Here is a 22,154-nt window from a genome sequence, read left to right on the forward strand (position 1 = left end):
CCCTGGTTTGATTTTTGCTCCTTGTCTTTAGCCCGAAGCTTTCAATTCACCTTTTGTAACCCCTGTGCCACCTTAAGTCGTGTGGTTAAACTGTCTTTCCCCTGGCTGCTTCTTCCAGGCTTTGCCATGGTTAAAGACCCAGAAGCATTCTAGATCTAGGTGAAAGGGAGGGGTATTTTTGTTAGTCTTTTTCGTGTGTTTGTTTGTTTTTTGTGGCGCTATGCGCCATTTAAAATTTTCCATTAGCCTGTGGCTCAGACGTGAGTCTAGTTACTGGATTGAGTCCCTTTTGTCCAATATATCTAGAAAATTGTACACTATATGGATAAGAAGCAATGGCAGAAGCCAGAAATATTCCTATATCCTGTCCTCAAAGGGTCAAATGATGCTTTTTTTCCCCTTAATTAAAAAAAAAAAATTACCTAAGAAGGAGGAGAAGGGAATTTTGTAATTTGAAAATTAATCAAGCTCTCAGGCAACCCTCTCACCCAGAGTCAAAATGACGCCATACCACAGTGACATAAGGATTTTAAGATCCCTGGTTAAATGGGTCAGGTTATGTACAAAATATTATTCTCATTATCATTAAAATAACCAGTAAGTAGGGAATTTTCACCTGCATTCAGAACTTACAGCACACCACAAATAGCCTTTTATGTCTCAGCTGGTAAAACCATAGGTTGTTATTCTACAAAACAGCTTTTCATAGAAACCTAATTCAATTTTAAGAAAATGAATGTGAAGGGAAAATACCTGTTCCTGCTCTTTCAATAGCTCCATCCTCCCACTCCCACTCCTACTGAGTCAGAGTTCCTTTATCCTTCCCTAAAAGGCCTCAGGAGTTTCCAGGTTGTCTGAACAAACAATTGTCATTCGTTGTTTGATATGTAGCTTCTGCCAGAGGGAGATCCATTAAGGGATGCTTTGGGGGAAATAATATATGGAAAGTGACACCATCTTATGATGTTAAGATGTTACCATCTTATGTGATTGGTTGTCAGTTCTCCTGAGCCCTCTTTTTGAAGTAATTCCATTAACAACAGATTAATACAGTTCTGCTGGTAGAGTACAAACGGCTACAGCGGTGTCTCTCCATCATTTCGAATAAATCTCCTCTTTTCTAGAGAAAACGCGCACGTCCTTTTCTAATGCTATTGAAATTAAAAACATTTAATATCAAACCCAAATCAAATCAAGTCCGAAGTACAAAGTGCTGCTCTACCTTCAAACCACACTCTGATTTCCCTCTTCTGTAAGGCTGGGGGTAGGTGGGGATGATGGGTCCCGCCAATTAACAATCACTGTCCGGTACACACCTAATTTTTCTTCTTAAATGGCTATATCATGATCCATTGTTAGAAGATGATGACCGTTCACCTAAATGAATCTCAGTCAATAGAATTTTATACAGTTGTAAGAATGAAGTGGTCTGGCAGGGAAAGGGAGGAAAATGGTGAAAATATAATGATAATATAAATGGGTACATTTATTGAGCCCTAAATATGAACCAGACATTGTGATAAGCCCCTCACAGGCATTACTTAATCGAATGTTTATAATTCCACTATGAGGCAGTTATTACTCCCTTTAGAAAGCTGAGGGAACTGAGGCAAAGAGCAGTTAAATAACTTCCCCAGATCATGAAGCTCATAAGTAGCTAAGCAGGGTCCCAAGTAGACAACCCCCCACTGTCAGGTAATTTAGGCTGCCTTTCTAATCTTTGCAGCTGATTCTAACTACTTAGTTTGTCAATTAGTTATTACAGTGGTGATTACATAATTGTCATCCAAATTGGGACCATTTTGAGTATGAAAGTGGTCAAAAATTATGCCAGGACAGCAAGCATAAATGGGGGCTATCCTAGGGAAACTTAGGTGTGCAGTCAACTTAATTATTAGGAGCTTGGAACATTAGTTTCTGTAGGAAGTGTCACACGTGGGAATTAGAATCCCAGGCCAATCCATTCTTCTCCTTTCTCTTAAGGTTTTCCTTCATAGGTGCCAGGACACTGTTGCCTTCACAATAAAATATTAAAGCAAAATGCTCCATGCTCCAAAAGTATAGAATTACTTCCCTCATTAAAAACTGCTATTTTAACAGAGATTTTAAAAAATGTAGCAGGTATATATGCTGATTAAAAAATATTCTTCAGGGCTTCCCTGGTGGCACAGTGGTTGAGAGTCCGCCTGCCAATGCAGGGGACACGGGTTCGTGCCCCGGTCCGGGAAGATCCCACGTGCCGCGGAGCGGCTAGGCCTGTGAGCCATGGCCGCTGAGCCTGCGTGTCCGGAGCCTGTGCTCTGCAACAGGAGAGGCCACAACAGTGACAGGCCCGCGTACTGCAAAAAAAAAAAAAATTCTTCAATGATATTTAAATAAATTTAAAGGTACAATATAATGTACACAGTATATGATTATTTGGGTAAAACAAAAGGATTTTTATATATCTGCATTGTGTGTATATGTGTGTTAATATCTGTGTATGCTTCTGCATGCAGAATACATCTTTAGATAATACTCACAAGAAATGTTTAGTAATTGTTACATCAGCAAGGAAAAGACTCCTGGAATCTGGGGTGAAAGGGAGACTTATTTACACAGTATATCTTGTTGTTCAGATTGAATTTTTTGCCACCAGTGTGTTTTATTTTTCAAGTGAGAAGAAAAACTAGTTAAATAAATACCTCCCATTCAGCGAAGTTGTATCATAGCCAGTAGGAAAGCAATCTGATTAAAGTAATTGGCACTGATTTCTGAATGACTAATAACTTTACCTCTTTTTAAAAATTGGCATTTTTAGAAGGGGATGCCTGGGAACCAAAGTGAATCTTTAATCGGTAGAATTTTAAGCAGCGTAAAACAGGGGAGTGAAGAAATTCAAGGGAGGGTAATCAGTCGTGCAGGAAATAGTGTCTCCTAAGTTGGTTGCTAGTCTTTACAGTTTCTTCCTTTTCTCCAATTATGAACCCACAAATTTTCTAAAATGTCCACTTTTTTATGATGGAGGAAGTTTAAGCTCCAACAATGTGGGGAAGAAAAAGATTGAAGAAGATGCAATCATTTCTCAGTATAATTTCTAGACAAGAAACTGTATTTGCTCAATTTGGAGGTTCAGGAGTGTATGGAATTTTCTGCTCTTTAGTTATGCACCCAAAAACTTCTGTAGCTTAAACTTCACCAGTAGTGGAGGAAAAGATCAGAGGTGTGCAAAAGAATTCATTTTGGCCATGTGCACTGATAAAATGCAATGCAAAACTGGGTTCTTAAACTAGTGCCTTAAACACTATGTAATTCAAACAGAAGCAATCAATAATCCTTGGATAATATATTGGCATTAAGTATATTTTATATGAGTATGACAGAGACTTCTGGTTTTGAATCTAATACTTGCTCTTCCCTTGTTAACAGTAATAGAATCCTGATTTAATTTAGGGCAGTAATTTTTCTTCCTAAAAGACTACATTTCCCAGGCTCCCTTGCAGCTAGGTGCAGTCATGTGACAAAGGTTTGGCTAATGAATTGTGAGTGGAAATGTTCTGAGGCTCTTCTGGGGAAGCTCCTTAAAGGGAGTTAACCAAGCTAGGAGGGCTTTCCTTTTTACCTTGCCTTTCCTCTTTCATGCTTGGAGAGAACATATAGATGACTAGAGGGATATCATGGCCTCAGGATGGAAGAGCAAAGAGCTAGGAAGAGCCTGGGTCCTTGGTGACTTTGAGAAACCATGCTATGAGCCCCAGTGAGCCAGAGGTAGGATTTCTTTTAGAAATAATCTCTTACATGTTTAAGCCATGGAAGTCCAGCCTCTGTCAATTACAGCTAAATGCAATTCCTAACTGATCAAACAAGTTACTTCTCTCCTTTGGGAGAAAGAATATGGTGGAATAAAATGAATATAACACACATCCACCATCATTCCTAATCTGTGCACTTCGCTGTGCCTGCTTTTTGTTTTATTTTGTTTTTAATTAATTCGATTTAAAAAAGACATTTCATCTTTTAGAACAACCCAGAAGCTGAGTCTTCCGTTCCTCGTGCTCTAGAAAAGTTCTTCCCACTTATGAACAGCCCATCTTTCAACTCACAGAATCCCCAATTAATCATCATTTTGTTCACAAGACAACTCTGGGGGACATTTACTCAGACAGTGTGACTGTCACCACAGTTGTTGGAACTGAAGTTCTATACACAGATGAACTTTTCTCATTTGTTTATTCTCCACGTGGGGGGTCTCATTTAAAACAAAGCCTTTGTAAGTCCCCAGGCCCTAAATGTAGGCTGTGTTATGGATATCCTTTGAAACCTCTGTCTTCTTTTCTCCAGGAAGGAGAGGAGGTAAAAGCTTGACTGAAAAGAAAAAAATTTTAAAAAGAAAGAAAGAAAAAAAGAAACACAATAAAAACCATATTTTTAACAAAAGGATTTTTGAAAGCCTTGGAAAATGTTGTGTTCACTCACATAAGGCCCCACTGTTTTAAACATATTTTACTATAATTTTTCCTTCAAAATTCTGACATGCGAGGTTGGACAGGGCTCTTTCAGTGTACAACCCCGGGACATGGAGAAATAAAAAGAACAGGATTCCAACTAATGCATGCTCAGTGGGAATCATAATATCGCATAATTGCTTGAAATCCACAGGCTGATCCGATGTCGTCTTCAGAAATATGCAAGTTTCCCTTTGTTTTCTGACTTAGAGATATTTTCTTGCTTTAGGGCTTAACCCTTCAGCTCCTACCCCTAATTATTGAAACATGATGAAAAGTGAGCATAGAGCTGCCCTTCCAAAACCCACCCCAAATGTTGGGTAAGATCCCCCCAAATCTGCCAATTTTTGTTCTAACAGAAACACGCAATATGTATTTAACTTTATCAGTGAACCTCAAGTGTTCCTTTTCACCCATTTCCTTTTCTACCTGTTTCTAAATACACACACACACACTCACAAACACACACGCACACACACAGCCCGTAAACTTTCCACAAGAAACTTTGCAAGAACAAAGATTTGCTATTTCAGAGCATGTAATGACATGTTTAAAAGTTCATCAACTTCCCCCTTTAAAAAAACCTGGCAATGAGTCTAAAATAATAATTCAGAAAGATTTAGAGAAAAAAAGTCCTTAAGACCTCTTCCTCTGCAACATTATGTAAATCATAAATTTACCCCTGGTCTGGAAGTGATTACAACAAGCTATGAGACAAAAGATATTCCTCAGCAGATACTGTTGACAATAGGCTGTGTTCTCCCCTCAGCGTATTAGAGGATTGGGGAAGGTAAGTTCTCATAAGGGCTAATAAGAGTTTCAGGCCATTAGGAAGAATTCCCAAGTGTATGTGTTCCAAGAATTAACCCTAAGTCCTGGGACATAACTGATTGCGTGGACTCGGGACAGAAACGTGTCCTCTTATTCAAGGTGAATGAGCCTCTGGGTGTTCCAAGCATTCCCTCACTCTTCTCCAGTTTTCCCTTTGCTTCTCAATTGTCATTGTCCCTGAGCTTCCAAACAGGATTCCTGGAAGAGGAGGAAGCACTATATAAACGGTTCATTCTAGAAGTGTGAGTCATCCCTGAATCAGCTCCCCCATTCCTTATATAAGGAACACCCATTCAGATCTAAGCTTCTCAATTGCTTTTAGAAATCATTTCTTTGTTTTGTCTTTCCCCATACCTTTTTCCTGAGGGGCAAAGGTTTAACTTTTTCACTCTTCTCAAAGCATTTCAACACTTGGGTTGGATATTCAGTTAACAGAACGTCTAGAACTGCATTTTGCTTGATCGTATAGCATTAGAAGCTAAGGCCAGCCAACTCAAAGGGACACTGCAATGCCATTTTATAATTAAGCAGAGTACCCACTGGACCGCATGTTATAACAGATGTTTCCTGGCCCCAGGTACTAAGCCAGCACATAGTAAAACTGCCCAGAGCCTCTCCCTGAGCCAAGATGGGTCAGTGTCTGGAACAACTCCTGTCTAGTGTCTCTTACTGTAATTAGAGGTTGAGGCTAGCTTTTGGTCATTAATTCCATTTGAAAAATAGCCATGGCTAAATTAAAAAAGAAAAAAAATATATCGGAGTGCTTTTAAAATTGAAAAGCCCAGTAAGAACATGGAGATAATTTATTGGTGATTTATTATTTCGAGCAGTGTTTTAGACCTTATATAAATTCTGTACAATGATTTGCAAAATTCTTCAAGATGTTTTGCAAAATTTTCACTCCATTTATAAAATGGATAAAATTAGAGGTTCCTTATGCTTAGGCTGGAAAAGAGTTTATAGATTGGTTTGTACCAGGAAATCAAACTCATATGCTGTAGCGGCCAGTTGGTGGATGAACAAGGCAACCAAGGGCAAGAAAACCGTTCTCCCTTTTTTTAATCTAGTTTCCTTTCATTTACTTGTTTTCAGTAAGAGACATGGATACAGGAATATGGCTCTCTACTCTGAGAAAACAACAGATCAAGCAGGGCTTAAGTTCCGGAAGTGTGCCCCTGAGGCCAGCACAGTCCTTGCATTTGGCATATGGAGGCTGCTCTCAGCCCACTAAATGATGCTGCCCCTGCCTTTTCTCTAGGAGCTCTTGGACCTCCCCACGATACAGCAGCTGGGGAGAGCAGGGCATCCCCTGGATGTTGTTCTAGCACAGAGGTATCCATTCTGATGGGTCAGTTCCCATGCCTTAGTACTTAAATGTTTTTAATATCACCCTTGAGTACAAGTGCATAGACAAATAGAAACTGGTATTTTGCTTCTGTGTAGGGCAGACTAAAGGTCAGTAGAAAATGATGAAGTCATTGGAGACCTGGAGAGCCCATGCCATGTTAGAGGGTTCAAGGGGTAAGCTACTACAAATTGACTAGGAATGTGGGACCCCTGTGGCCAGATCTGCTGATTTCTCAAGAGAAAACAAAAACCTATGTTCTTATATAAAATCTCCCACTTAAATTGTCACCTCATTCAAACACTGTAAGGGGTAAACAACATACATCTGTGGTCCAAGTCCGGCCTAGGTGCTCCAAATTTGCAACCTAATGTTTAAGTGACTTGCCCAACCATCACTCAAGTGACTAGAGGCAGGTCAGAACTAGAACCTAGAGTCTCTGACTCCCCAATCCAGTGAGATCTTTCATTAAAACAGGTCCTGTAAACCACTGAATAGCCTTGAAGAGAGATTTGTAGACTGTATACCCTAAGAAGTAGGTACTTAGATATTTTTAGTATTAACAGTTCTTTACGTGAGTGTTTTCTCCTACAACAGAAAAGTAAAAACTCATTTCCAAAGCTGACATATAAAGAGGAAAAGTTGACAGAAGTTTCAGAGATAACAGGCTATGTACAACTATAAGAAAATGTTGGTCCTCTGGCTGGTTGGAAATTACATTTTAAACAAAGAGATGGATAGAACCCCAAGAAGGATTTTAAAACAGTTAAAACATTCTATGTTGAGGGTGACCCATAGCAGGGTAAGAAAGCAGGCAAGTCTAAAGAAACCTCACTATTAGGAGTGATATGGTTTTAATGGATTTCCAGTTTCATATGATCCTGAGACCAATCTGTCCTTTTCATAGCTATTCTTTACCTTTGTTATTAAGCAAAGTTGTGCCTGGAGTGAGGCCAAGTATTTATAAAGTAGATTTGTTCATGAATTAACTAACATGTATTGAGTACCTCCTATGAATGAGACCAAAATCCCTAACATCTGGTATCATCCCACCCTCCACATGACTTATCCTCCTTTGACTACTTATACTATTATTCATTTATTTTTTTAAAAGACCAATGTGCAAATGGATAACTAATAAGAACCGGCTATATAAAAATATAAATAAAATAAAATTTAAAAAATTAAAAAAAAGTAAAGATACAGAAAAAGATAAAAAGACCAATGTGCTCTTCTTCCTTAAATACAAAAAAAAACTTAACTAGCTTTATATTGGGACAGGGGTCACATCAATGAATTAAGTAGTCCTTGACCTTAAGGCTCCATGGACCATTAATACATAAAGAACTAATTTTAATAAAAATGTTGCAAGTGCTGTGATGAATGCAAAGGAAAATTAATTTTCCTCGAGTCAGCTGGGGGAAGTGAAAAGAGCCTCACCCTGGATGTGAAATTGGGTTGAGCCTTAAGAAATGAACAGGAATTTTCAAGGCCAAAAAGGAGGGGAAGGTCATTCTAGGCAGAGGAAGCAGCTGGAAGAAAGGCCCAAAGTCCCAAAGCATGTTGGGCGTTTGGGGAAGGGCAAATTGTTCAGTATAGCTAAAGCTAATGACTCATGGGGAGAGTGGCAGGAAAATCTGACTGGGCTCGGTTTTAAATAGAATATTACGTAGTAGTGAGTATAACCTCTTACACTGGAGGTAAGGGGCACTGCCAAAGGTTTTAGAGCTGGAGAGTGTCAGATCTGTTCTATGTTAGAGGAAGATCATGTTGTCTTCAAAAGGCTGGTGAGGGAAGGGACTGAAGGGAAGAAGGTCAACTTGGAAGCTGCCCAAACCCTTCAGACAAAAGATGATGAAGTATAGTCAGCCCTCCATATCCATGGGTTATAGTTGAAAAATAAAAATTCCAGAAAGTTTCAAAAGGCAAAACTTGAATTTGCCAGCAACTATTGACACAGCATTTACATTGTGTTTACAACTATTTACATAACTTTTACATTGTATTAGGTATGATAAGTCATCTAGAGGTGATTTAAAGTATATGTGAGGCTGTGTGTAGGTTATATGCAAATATTGTGTCGTTTTATATAAGGGACTTGAGCATCCCTGGAGTTTGGTATTCTGGTGGGGGCCATGGGGGCCGAAACCAATCCCCTACCGGTACCGAGGGACCACTGTACTGAATTAGAGAGTAGCAGCTGAGGTGAAAAGGAAAAGTCAGATCTGAAAACCATTTCTGAGGTAGAAACAATAAAACCTGGTGACCAGTCAGATAAGGGAAATGGGAGGAGAAAAGATTGAAGCCAGAATCTTTCACTTGAGTCCCTGGGTGGAAAAAATGTCATCTATCAGGACATAAGGGGAAGCAGGGCTTCTGGAGGGTGAATGTGGGAGAAGGGAGAGGTGGGGGCCGGTGGATGAGCCCTGGCTTGGAGATGTTAAGGCTGAAATGCCTTCTGTAGACTCCAGTAGGTGAACCTCACCTAGAAAGCATTAAAAACTGGAAATGGGGCTCAAGCAAAAAATATAAGCCATGAGCTTGACCCTTGTATAAATACTCTGGAAATGACCTTTAAATGATATGGATGGAAACTACTTATACTGAGAACCCTAAAGGATAATAATCAAATCATTTGAGAACTGGTAGTAAGAGAAGGCACAAAACAGCACTTCAGTCAGCTTCCACGTCCTTGTCTTTTATACAATGAAACTGGGAAATTATTAAAAGAGCACTGGACTTGGAATCATGCAGACTTAGGTCTGAATCTTAATCATGCTATTTACTAGATGTTTGACTTTGGACAAGTTATTATTTAATCCCTCTTAGCAAGACACTTAGGTGTTTTGAGGCAGACACTATTCTGCAGACTGGAAATATAATGATAAACAAAGGCCCTCAAAGAGCTTAAATTTCCTTTTCTGTAAAACTAGAAGATTATAATGAGATACTATATTTCAAGCACCCAGCACAGCATAGAGTGTACTAAGACCTGTCAGCTTACTACGTGCCAGGCACTTTCTATTCATAGGCTCGTTTAATTCTTACACCAAAACTAGGAGGTAGACATTAATGTTGGGCCATTAAACAGTTGGGAAAACTGGGCTTACGTGCCTTGCCCAATTTCATAGGGAACAAATCAAGGGTCTTCTGATTCCCAAAATGCTGCACTTCACCTTCTTTCCTTTGCCAAAACCGAATGAGCGCATGTAGCCAAGAGCACCTTCTCTCTCAATGCCCTGAAACTATGAGTAAGGGAACTAGAAGTTATCATCCAGTGAAGTACAAAGTAAGTTGTGATATATGGCATATTAACACGCGGATAATCAAAATTCAAGCTAGTCAAGATAGTGCTGGTATGAGTTTCTTTAAATGATGTTCAGAATGACTGAACCAGGTATAATGTACTACAAAAGCTCTTCATTAGTTCATAGATGACCAAGGTTACACAGTCATACACGGTGGCCCTGGCTGTAGCTACAGAATCTCTTTCCTACTTCAAATCAGTTTTGGAAGTAGGTGGAGAAAAAAAAATCTAGTGAGTCAATAATACTAAAAGCATTCTGGAGGTAATTTTCACTGTTAAATAATGAAATACAATTGCTTAAAAGTCCTTCTGGAGTGGGAATCTTTACGATTCTACTACCTTTTTATGTCTTCCTCTTTGCTATCACTCTAAATCTTCCTCTCCATTCCCATCACACTGGCATAGCTCAGGCTCTCTTCATTTCTCCCTTGGGTAGCACTCAGCCACTTGTGCTCTTTCTGCTGATCACACTACCACAACTGCGCCAAGTCTTTATCCTGTTCAGTAGTTCCCCTTCGCCTAAAACGTCTACCCACATTCATGCATGAACACAGGTTGCTTACGTTTTGAACTTCATTCCCAACGCACAGAACATCTTAGGTCCCAAATGCGCCATGCTATTTCACACCTCTGATCCTTTGCAATTGGTAGTCCCTCTGCATGGCATGCCCTTCCCTAAGTTTATCTGATGAACTCCTACTCATGTTTAAACACACAGCTCAAGAGTCATCTCCTCTGAGAAGCCCTTCATTACCTTTCCATGTCCTAGTCCTTGTATCCCACAAGATTCTGTTTATTAGTAAACCTGTCACACTAAATGACTTGTACTTGTTAACATGTTTATTTCCCCTAGTAGACTCTGAGCTCCTGGAAAGAATGTACATTATCCTCTACATTTTTGCATCTCCATACCCAGGAGAACCCTGGCATATACAGTAGGGGCTCAATAAATACTGTGGCAGTAAACAGAGCTGATTCCAGTTGTCATTATCATGGTCATCATCCCATGGTTAGTGGACGCCCACAGGAGTATAACTTGTTGGTAGGTGTTACATTTGGTGTTTAGAGTGGTTGAAGGAGAGACAGCCAGACTCTTTGCTGTTTCTGATGAAAAGGAACGAGGGTCTCTCTAAAACGGGAAGGAAAGAAGAAAAGCTAGAGGAGCCTGAAATGTGTTCATTTTGTCACTTTTGGATGCCAGAGATTGGGATTTTAGTGCAGGCCAAGCCACTTATCTTAGAAGGTTCTGACAAATTTTCTGGGAAAAATAAAAGAAATGAATAAAATTAAAAGCTGTGGTCAGAAGGTTACAGAAAGGAATGGCACACATTTCTGCTGGGGAATAGGAAGTGGTCTTGTCTTCCGCAGCAGGGCTGTCTAATAAATCTGGAGAGTTTTACTGACTTCATAGGCGCAAAAATAACCACCCGGAGAAGACATCGGGTTTCACTTATTTTTTTGGAAAGTAATTTTTCACAGACGCGAGGTTAAAAGAAAGTGGTTGCACGGGCTTCGGCTGTGGTGGTGTGTCTTCTGGTATGCGTAATGCAACTGGATCTCAATTCTGGGACGATGCCCAGTTTCAGAGGTCTAAAGCCTCTGTTGAAAGCCATGAGGACAGAGTGTTGCCAGAGTTTTATGTATGCAACTGTAGACCGGTTGTCTTAGTGCAAGGAGAGACTTTGATCAAGAGCGTCTGGAGGGAGGGGTTTCATTAAACGCTGTTTTCAACCCTTAATTCTACAGCTTTTATGTCTACTTGTTCCTAAGTCTAGCACAGACCCCAAACGGCCCTAACACAGAGAAGCCCCTCCCCAAACCCACGTCTGGCTCTCCGGCAGCAGCAGTGATGGGCATAGAAGGAGTTCTTGGGTAGAAAAGATACACGGTTTGGAAGGTTTTGCTCCTTACTCCCTGGATTTTGGTCTCATGTTGGACCATTCAAAGAGGAAAATGCTGGAAGCTCTCCCCCTCCAGCCTTATGTCTGTGATTCATTAGGAAAACTTCCCCTACATAGAGACAAGCTTTCCTGAGAAAAGGCTTGATAAGAGTGTATGTTTGTTGGATGAATTCTTCCTTTTAAAAACATCTGGCCGAGAAGAGAAAATTCAGCCAGTCTTAGAAGGTTTAAGTGTCCCTTTCTGAACTCCTTTCAATTGTCCTCATAATAATGGATGAGATGGCAACTAGGTAATCTTTTTAACATTTTGCAACTTCCATGTTCAATTCTCATGGTGAACCTGCAGCGACCTTCTCCCACAGGGCAAGGGAAACTTGTTTTTCGTACGTTGATATTTCTTCCATAAATCAATGGGAATGCAGACAGAGGAGGTGTGATCTTGGCCACATTATTGGCGAGTGGAGCCACCTGGTGTGTGGGAGGCCGATTATCCTCAGAGCCCCCAGCAGTCTCCGTGAAAGTGGACTGGGGTCTCAGAGTAAGATCATTGGATTGGGAAGCAGGAAATAAAATCTAACACCACTCCATCTGAAAGAACCACCTTATTTGCAAGATGACAAAAATAAATGGGTGGTTTTCAAGTGTATGTTTTAGCGGCAGAATCCGTTTTCAAAGGAAAATCGTAAATAATACATTAGTAAACATTCACTGAGTCCTTGGCATGTGCAGGGTATTTGGCTAAGCCCTTGACATGTACAGCATTATTGAATTTAATCTTCACTACTCTTAACAGACACTGTTATCATGTCTATTTTATAGACGAGGAAAGTAAGGGATCAACTTGCTCCAGATAAGGCACTGTATAACCCACCATATGAAGCAGATCCCAGTGGGGCTCTTGTGGAATTAGGGTTAGAATACCATGTGCCTTTAACCCCTGCTGCCTTACTCCTCTGTCAACTTCTTCTGTCTCCCTAAAGCGACCCCAAATCTTCGTGGAGCAGAGGTTCGAAACCTTTTGACTGGATAACTCCTGAAGTTTCTTCTCAGTCTAATGCCCATTCATCCTGATTCTGGAGACATAAACCGTGGTAATCCTCCGAATGAGCTCCTTCAGACTGGATGTTGGCAAACGTTGCTCTTCTTAAATGGCCTGACTCAAAGTCACTTTTCACATACCTTTAAAGAATAGATTTTTCAAATTACGTTGCTCCACTCAACATAGGGGTGAATTCCAGGAATTGTGCAGGTGTAAATATTCTGATGCTACGAGATCAAATGTGCTGTTTACGTTAAAACTGAGGTGCCCAAGTCAGGACTGCTTTATATTTCTTTCATAATTAAGTTATTAAGTATCCTATAACTCACACATTTGCTTATGCATTCACTGGCCAACTGTCTCTAATCCAGCTAGGCGCAAGCATTAGGTGTTAGAATTTTCACCTCTCACATTAGCTAGATGTCTGTCTGGGTATTGGCTCACTCAGAGCAGAGAGTTCATCAAGGAAAGGGGAAGACTTTTGATGTCTTTGTTAGCTGTTCACAAAGGGAAAAAGCTCCACCGGCTGAATTTCTTAACTCCTAACTCACATCAGACATCCCCAAATTGCATGATCTTAGTGTTGCTAAGGTGGGGTGGGGAAACAGCCTCCTTCTTACAGTGTGGTTGGGGGTATAAATTGGTATAAAATTATTGGAGGGCAATTTGGCACTAGCTATTAAAAACGAAGTGCTCATACCCTTTGACCCGATAATAAGCCACCTTCTGGGAATTCATCATAGAGAACTACTCCTACAACTGCTCAAAGATGTAAGTGTAAAATGATGTTTGCAAGAATCTGTGTTACGGGGAAAACTGGAAAGGCCCCAAATGTGCACTAACAGGCAATTGGTTAAGAAAAGTTTGGTTCGGCCATGGAATATAATACCATGGAGCCGTTAAAAAGAAGATTAAAAGGAAGATCATTTTTTACAGACTGGCATGGAAATATGTGTAAGACATGTTGCTAGGTGGAAAATAGCACACTTCGAAGTTGAGAATATAATCCCATTTTTGTAAAATAATAAATAAATTTTAATATATGCCTTGAAAAAAATGTTAACTGGTTTTCTCAGCTGTGTGGGATTATGAAAGATTTTCACTTTCTGTGCTATATATTATAATGTTTCAAGTTATTTATGGATATATACTATATACACGCTGTTACTTTTGTAATCAGAAAAAAAATAGATGATGCTGTGACTTGGCCCCTCGAGAGCCCTGTTAAGAAAGTGTAGAAGCCTACTCCAAATCCGTCAGCTTGAGTAGAAAACAAAACTTAGCCAATGTGGAGCAGTGATGCCACTTAACCAAAAGGAGGACCACGCATGGAAATTCTTCTGGCCTTTAGAGTCCGTAAGCCGTTGTAATAGTTAGCCCACAATGGAGTATTCTTTCTCACTAGGAGCTAAGGAGAATAAACTTAAACGGCAGCCAGTTTTTGAACCACTGCTCTAGTTGAGAGGACAGCTGAGAACCAGAGACACAAACCAAGGGGTCTCATCGTCAACAGTGACTTGCCAGGGGAGCAGGGTATCCATAAAAGATGAATAGGAGTTTGTGTTTAATTTTCACACTCTTTTCAAGGTAAGATTTGGTGCAATTTACAGGGGCAGATCCCCATTTGGTGGGGTGGGAGCGGGGGGGATTCTATAGCTTATGCAATTAAGGGGACTCAACCAAAAGAATGCAAAATTACAAATACAAAATGAGGTATAGGGCTTTGGAAGGGGTCCCTGAGAAAGAGGGCCCTTAAGCCATTCTTTGCTAGTTTCTCAGCAATCTGGTCTGCACTGACTTAGCGTTCTTAAGCCAAGATAACATGGAGGGTAACATGCACGCTTCCTTTTAAGAATTATCCTGCCAGAGGAGCATTTCCATCTTATACCTGGTGAAAGCTAGAGGCAGCACCCTGAGCCCTGGGAGATTGTACGATCTATGTTTTGGGGGATACTTGAGTTTCTGTGGCTGGAGAAGCTCTATTTGTTGACTATGGCAGATGCCCAGTTCTTGATGCTCATAAAACTATGGCAGTCAGAGATGGAAAGATGTATTAGGTCATCAATCTAGCTTCGGGTCCAAGGCAGGATGGTTCCCTATTGTAGTTGTTCCAAGCCTTCGTCCTGGCAGTTTGGAAATATCTCGGGGGCCAAACTCTTCGAAGGCTGTTCCTCTCCTCTGGTTCCTGGGCAGATGTTGAGGTGTTTAGATGGGGGAAAAAAGAGCATTTTAGAGCCACACAGCTACTTAATTATATCCACTCACCTAGATTCCTATCAATGTTTTCCACATGAAGAAAACAATTTAGTGTAAAGAAACTCTTGTATCTCTGGCATAAAGCTGCCATCAGGGAACAAATCACTGATTTTTTCCGGTTCCTTGTACTTCAGCTTTGGTGGTGAGGGAGTTTCTTTTTTTGCTTTAGGAGAAAAGCAAACTTGCTTGAGTTCTCCATAGCCAGCGTTATCAAGAATGAGTACTATTTAAATGCTGCTTTTGTTCATGGGAACAAAGTAGCTTTCTAAACACTTATTTTGAGTCTGTTTACCTCTGTCTTTGGTCAACTTTATGTGTTCTCAATTTTTATTTTAGGCTTCTAGGGGGCTACAAAAATGGGGATTCTGAAAGCTAAGTTTTGATTTTCCCATGTTTTCTTACAAGTCCAAATAGATAACGACTCTAATCTCCCCCAAAATTTTGATGGCTACCTTTTTAAAAAAAATTTATATTATTGAAGTATAGTTGATTCACAATGTTGTGTTAATTTCTGCTGTACAGCAAAGTGATTCAGTTATTATATACATTCTTTTTTCGTATTCTTTTCCAATATAGTTCCCTGTGCCATATAGTAAGATCTTGTTGTTTAGCTATATATAATAATTTGCATCTGCTAATCCCAAACTCCCGGTCCATCCCTCTCCACTGGTGGCTACTTTTTTTGGGCTGCGTTGGATCTTCATTGCTGTCCGCAGGCTTTCTCTAGTTGCGGTGAGCAGGGGCTATTCGTTGTGGTGCGCGGGCTTCTCATTGCGGTGGCTTCCCTTGTTGCAGAGCACAGGCTCTAGGCGTGTGGGCTTCAGTAGTTGCAGCACACGGGCTCAGTAGTTGTGGCGCATGGGCTTAGTTGCTCCACGGCATGTGGGATCTTCCCAGACCAGGGCTCGTATCTGTGTCCCCTGCATTGGCAGGTGGATTCTTAACCACTGCGCCACCAGGGAAGTCCAGGTGGCTACTTCTTTGTACAGGAGGAGTACTGTTCTAGACTAAGAGAGTAGGCTTGAGCATTGACCAATGAATGTATGATATATGTCCTCAGTAAAATCTTTTATTCCCTATGCTTCACATACGTGTGTGTGTGTGCCTGCGTGTATGTGTGTGTGTGCAGTCTGCTTGCTTGTTCTTTATGTGCTTGATGGTTTATGTGGGTTTTTTGACTTGAAAATACTCCAATTCTCTTTTTTGGTAAGTAATGCTACTAGCAAGTATAAAATACTCAGAATAATGTAATATTTGGATATTTGCATTTGAAAGTTCATCTCCTTTTTAAATCAAGACAAGTGGGCATTCGTTTATTGATGCTAGTGACATCAGTATTAGAACTTTTAGCAACAAACAACGCTCAGCAACGTTTTTTTCTTAGAATTCCTAAAGATGGGTTCCCAGTTAATCAGCTATCAAGAAACTATCTGTTAATGCTATCTGAGTTAAACTTAGCCGAGTTTAATTAAATTTTAAAAGTTGACTGGGAATTCATCCAAAATGTGCTCATCAAAAAACAAAGGTACTTGAAAATAGAGGTAAGAGATAGGATTATGAGGGACAGAATTAATTTTAAACCTCTTGAACTGGAAAAATGGTTAGAGACAGAAATGCTAAAGATAAAAAGATTTTCTTTTTACTTTAAAAATAGTTCAATACAGTATGTCTGTCCTTAGGATTTTCTGAGGCCTGCTCCTTTCGAAATGTGCTTGTCCACACTAACAAATTACTAAGGGTAATGGAAAATGAAAATTGCTGAAAGGTACAAAATTACCAAAGGTACAATATTATTGAAAATCACTATATTTTCCCAACCCAAAAATTCCGAGAGATTTTTTTATTCACAGAGATCTGTGAATGTACTTAAACGTAATCTCATAAACAAGTTAAAATATTTCAGTTGTGCATTAAACAAATTCTCTTTAGGAAAAATAATGAAATTACATGAATTTAGCACTGTCTGGAAAAATATGGACTATGTAATGAAAAGTTAATCCTGCTGGCAACCTCATTAATGTGGGCTACACACAGCTCCTTACGGGCAAATAAATTGTAAGCTCTTAGATAGATGGCTATCTGTCCTGAATGGAATGTTTTAGACATGGTTGGCTCAGTAATTGTGGAACAAGTGAACACGATTGAATTCAGGTAGATCTCAGATTGTTCACTGTTTGATTGATATATATATATATATATTTTTAAATTTTCTTTGTTAGTTATGCTTGATTTAAATAGTAACTAATGAAATGATAGCAGTTGTTTGTATTTACAACCCTATCTGTGGTCTGAAAATTAACATGGCTTTATTGGATAAGAACTTGGTTTAGAAAGAAAAGAAATTAATTTGTTCAAAGAATTTAAAAAATTCAGTGGTAGAACAGATCTAGCTTCTCAAATGACATTGTCTGGACTCTCTCTCTCTCCTTCTCTTTTTCTGTCTCCACATCCCAACTTTACCACTTTCTGTGCTGTTTTCCTTCTTTGGCAAATAAATATGGTGGCAAAGATGGAACCACATAGCCACTCCTGGTAGAAGCAGAGTGTTTCGTTTACAATAGAAGCTGACCTCCCATTGTCCTGGCATGGGTCACATGCCCATCCCTGAACCATGTATAATGCTGCAGTGTGTACATTAGTTTCCTATGGCTGCCGTAACAAATTACCACAAACTGGGTGGCTTAAAATAAGAGGAATTTACTTCCTCTTTTCTGGAGGTCAGTAATCCAAAATCAAGATGTCAGCAGGGCTATTCTCCCTCCAGAGATTCTAGGGGAGATTCTGTTTCTTATCTCTTCCAGCTTCTGGTAGCTCCAGACAATCCTCGGCTTGTGGCCGCTTCACTCAGATCTCTGCCTCTGTGGTCATATTGTCTCCGTCTCTTATCTGTGTGTCTCCTTTGTGTATTTGTGTTTAATCTCCCTCTGCCTTGATCTCATACGGACACACGGACACATGTGATTGTATGCATGGCACCCTGGGATAATCCAGGATGATCTCATCTCAAGATCCTTAATTTAATTTCACCTGCAAAGATCCTTTTTTGAAATAAGATCATATTCACAAGTTCCAGGGATGAGAGTACAGACATATCTTTTGCGGTGGACACCATTCAACCCACTACAGCTAGTAAATGTTTAACAATCTCCTTGACAAAAAAGGGGGAGCCCTCATATATAATATTTGCGTAACCTCCGTGGTTTAAATACTGCCACCATGTCCAATTTCAAGTTATCAACAGCAAGTCACTGAACTTGTGGTTGGGATAAGATGTACAGTAGCGGACCATTATATAGCACTTCCACCATCCAGACCCAATAGATGTCAGTCAGTAGCCTCAAGAGCACAGATGAGAGTATAATGTATTCAAATAACTAGAAAGTGATGAGTTTTGAGTGCCTATTAACTTTGTTTTAAATATAATTTATTTAATTATAAATATATATACTTAAAATTTTAATGGTGATGACGTTTAACAACTGACTCACAAGGTTCCTGAAAATTTACTGGTTGGTTCAGATGAGCTGGTATGAGCCAGCTCCAACACCACTGGGTAGAATTTGTTAATTGATCAGGTTGGAGTCATACAGCCTAAGGCATAGGATCAGCAACATGCCAACCACACGGACTGAAAATGAGGTGGGTGGGTCCTTAAGAGAAAATCGGGGTGTTATTAGTTCGGAAAGGGAAAGGAATATGGAAAAGACAAAAACAACAAAGCCACTTCCGTATCATCATTCAAACAGGTATTAATGATTTCAGGCTAAGGAAAAAAATGTTCGGCAAAGTTCAAAACATTTACTGGTACAACTGTTGTGGCTACACGTGGTTCTGCAAATCAGTCTCTCTACCTAGGAGAAAAATCACTCTTTCCACATTCTCATTTTACTTAGTTCATACAATCTGTTTTTAAGCTAGACATATTTATCCCTAGGTGAGCAACTTCAGAAAAATACATAAACCAATGGTCGTTTTTAGAGTATCATTAAAAAAAGATTAACAGCTGTATTGAGACATAATTTGCACACCATGCAATTTACCCATTTAAAGTGCAAAATCCAGTGGTTTCGGTACATTCACAGAGTTGTTCAGCCTTCACCACAATTAGTTTTAGAACATTTTCATCACCCGCCAAAAGAAACACTGACCCACTCAACTGTCATCTTCCAGTGTCTCCACCCTGACCTATAGCCCTTGGTGACCAATAGTCTACTTTTTGTCTTTATAGATATACCTAGCCTAGGAACTTCATATAAATGGAATCATACAATAGGTGTTCCCTTGTGGCTGGCTTCTTTCACTTAGCATAATGTTTTAAGGTTCATCCATGTTGTAGCATGTGTCAATATTTCATTCCTTTTTATTGTCAAATAGTGATCCATTGTAGGGATATACCACATGTTGTTTATCCACTCATTAGTTGGTGGCCAGGCGGCCATTTGAACTGTTTCTCCTTTTCAGCTATTATGAATAATGATGCCATGACATTTGTGGACAAGCTTTTATATGGACATAATTTTCATTTCTCTTAACCCAGTGGTCTTTTAAGTTAAAATTTTTAACGAGGTTTCTTATTTTCCACATGCTCGTTCTCCTTCCCTACCGTTTAGGAATGGAAATAGAAATGCCACATACAGAATTCCAGTTCTGTTAAATTTGGGGTCACTACCCCAACCCCTTAAGAATCCTGGGACTGGCTCAGCCCAAAGAAGGAGTCTGCTCGCCAACTCCAGTGCAGGGGAGGGCTCTGTTTGTCAGGAGAACATAGGAGCTGACTTGGGGCCCACAGATCACTGAGCAGGTGTGATTGAATTTCTTGTCACACCAAGGCCTGGCCTTGCCCACACCAGGCTCATAATAACTAGTACTTCACAGTGCTGTTCAGGCACTCTCCATATGCAAAGTATAAAGAGTAATAAAAATTAAACCTTACTCTCTGGCCTGGAAATCAGAGTCATGGGGTTTGGGAAATTTGCAGAAAAGAGAGAGGGAATTTTTAGCTTCTCTGATAAAGACCAGTAGAGAGCTTCATTTTCTCCCTTGCGTGATGGGAAGTGATCTTCCAAGTGTCGTGCAGACCTGGGATGAAAAAAAAAAAAAAGCTCTATATTAACTTATACAGCAACTTTCTTCCAAGAAATTCAGAGGGTCTCAAACAGTCTTTCACTCATTCCCCTGAGGGACTTTGCATAACTGTGCATAAGAAATTACTTTTTTTAAAATGTACACTCTCCAGTTAGCCAGTACCAGGCAGAAATAGAACTAGAAAAGTAGACCTCCTGACCAAACACTCCGCTATAATATTTTCAGTGAGCTTCTATAAATCAATGCATAGCCTTAAAAACAGGATCTCTCCATAATATCCCCGGGACTCTGCTCACTGATGACTGATGTTCCTTTCACCAGGGGCAAAATTTTCCCTTCCAGATGAGAGTCAACCGACATGGCGTGCACCATGACCCTCAAGAATCTCATTCATTTACAGTGGAGTGCTCAGGCCCACCTTGAAACAGGCAGTCCAGATTTCCCTCTCGCAACTCAGCACTCCTAACCCAGCCCAACTGAAAACCTCTCCAGAATCTCGGGACTGGCTCAGCCCAAAGGAGAAAGAATCCTGCTCCCCTGCTGTGGGCAGAAAACTGGGGTCTAGCCAGTTCCTCTCACTTTGTCACTTGCTGTGTCTCCATGTTGCTTATACAGTGGGCTGTACTGCCCCTCAGAGTCCTACTGGTCATACTGGGGAACATACTCAGTTCCAGTTTCCCAAAGCCCAACTCGGTGCCCAGGTGGATGGCTCTGGGAGAGCTTCCAGCATCAGGCACATGCAGGGCCCAACCCAGCTCTCCATCCCAAACCAAACACTTAATTCCTCGTGTTGGGCCTTTTCTCAACATATTCTTTTTTTTTTATTTTAATTTTTATTGGCATATAGTTGACTTACAATGTTGTATTAGTTTCAGGTGTACAGCAAAGAGAATCAGTTATACATATACATATATCCACTCTTTTTTTTTTTTTTAAGATTCTTTTCCCATACAGGCCACTACATAGTATCGAGTAGAGTTCCCTGTGCTGTACATATATATATACATATATCTATTTTATATATAGTAGTGCGTATATGTCAATCCCAATTTATCCCTCCCCTTTTTTCAGCATATTCTTTTTTTTTTTTTTAAGAAGATGTTGGGGATAGGAGTTTAATTAATTTATTTATTTTTGCTGTGTTGGGTCTTCGTTTCTGTGCGAGGGCTTTCTCTAGTTGTGGCAAGTGGGGGCCACTCTTCATCACGGTGCGCGGGCCTCTCGCTATCGCAGCCTCTCTTGTTGTGGAGCACAGGCTCCAGACGCACAGGCTCAGTAGTTGTGGCTCACGGGCCTAGGTGCTCCGTGGCATGTGGGATCCTCCCAGACCAGGGCTCGAACCCGTGTCCCCTGCATTAGCAGGCAGATTCTCAACCACTGCGCCACGAGGGAAGCCCCAGCATATTCTTATTGTGACGTTATTACCCATCCCTGAAAACAAAAGTTTCTTTTTTTTTTTTTGGTTAGGGTTACACTAGCTCATGTAGAATCTCACACCTGGGGAATATCTGTGCCTTTCTTCCAACCCCCAGAAAGCCTCTGGGCTCTACAAATTTCTTCCCAGGGATTCTGGGAGAATGGGAAATCGTAATCCATTTAGCAAAAGAAAGTTCATACACGTGTCCCATACTGCATCCAGCCTCAGACATATTTTGTTTCATACTCTTAGCCTTATTTAAACTTTATTTAACCTTAAACTTTATTCAAACTTCATGTTAGGACTGGCTCCATAGTTTGCGGGGTCCAGTGAAATGTGAAAATACAGGCCCCTTGTTCAAAGTTTAAGAATTTCACATTAAACCAAGCACCGAGTCCCTTCCTAGTACCAGGTCCTGTGTGACTGCACAGGTTGCATGTCTGTGAAGCCACCAGCCCTGCTGCCAAGAGTTAAAAAGCAAAAGACTCC

General features: G+C 40.3%; 1 long non-coding RNA gene across 1 annotated transcript in view; it reads right to left on the bottom strand.

Moving 5' to 3' along the window:
- Nucleotides 1–4,062: 4,062 nt before the first annotated feature.
- Nucleotides 4,063–22,154, bottom strand: part of LOC149748966 (uncharacterized) — a 57,517-nt gene continuing 39,425 nt past the window's right edge. Inside the window, exon 2 of the long non-coding RNA XR_016393559.1 lies at nucleotides 4,063–20,242. This is a non-coding gene — a long non-coding RNA (uncharacterized LOC149748966). The remainder of the gene's footprint in view (nucleotides 20,243–22,154) is intronic.

Source organism: Delphinapterus leucas, chromosome 6 (genome assembly GCF_059928025.1).
Source record: "Delphinapterus leucas isolate spDelLeu-1000000601 "Yukka" chromosome 6, BTC_Dleu_Yukka2, whole genome shotgun sequence".
Lineage (NCBI taxonomy): Eukaryota > Metazoa > Chordata > Mammalia > Artiodactyla > Monodontidae > Delphinapterus > Delphinapterus leucas.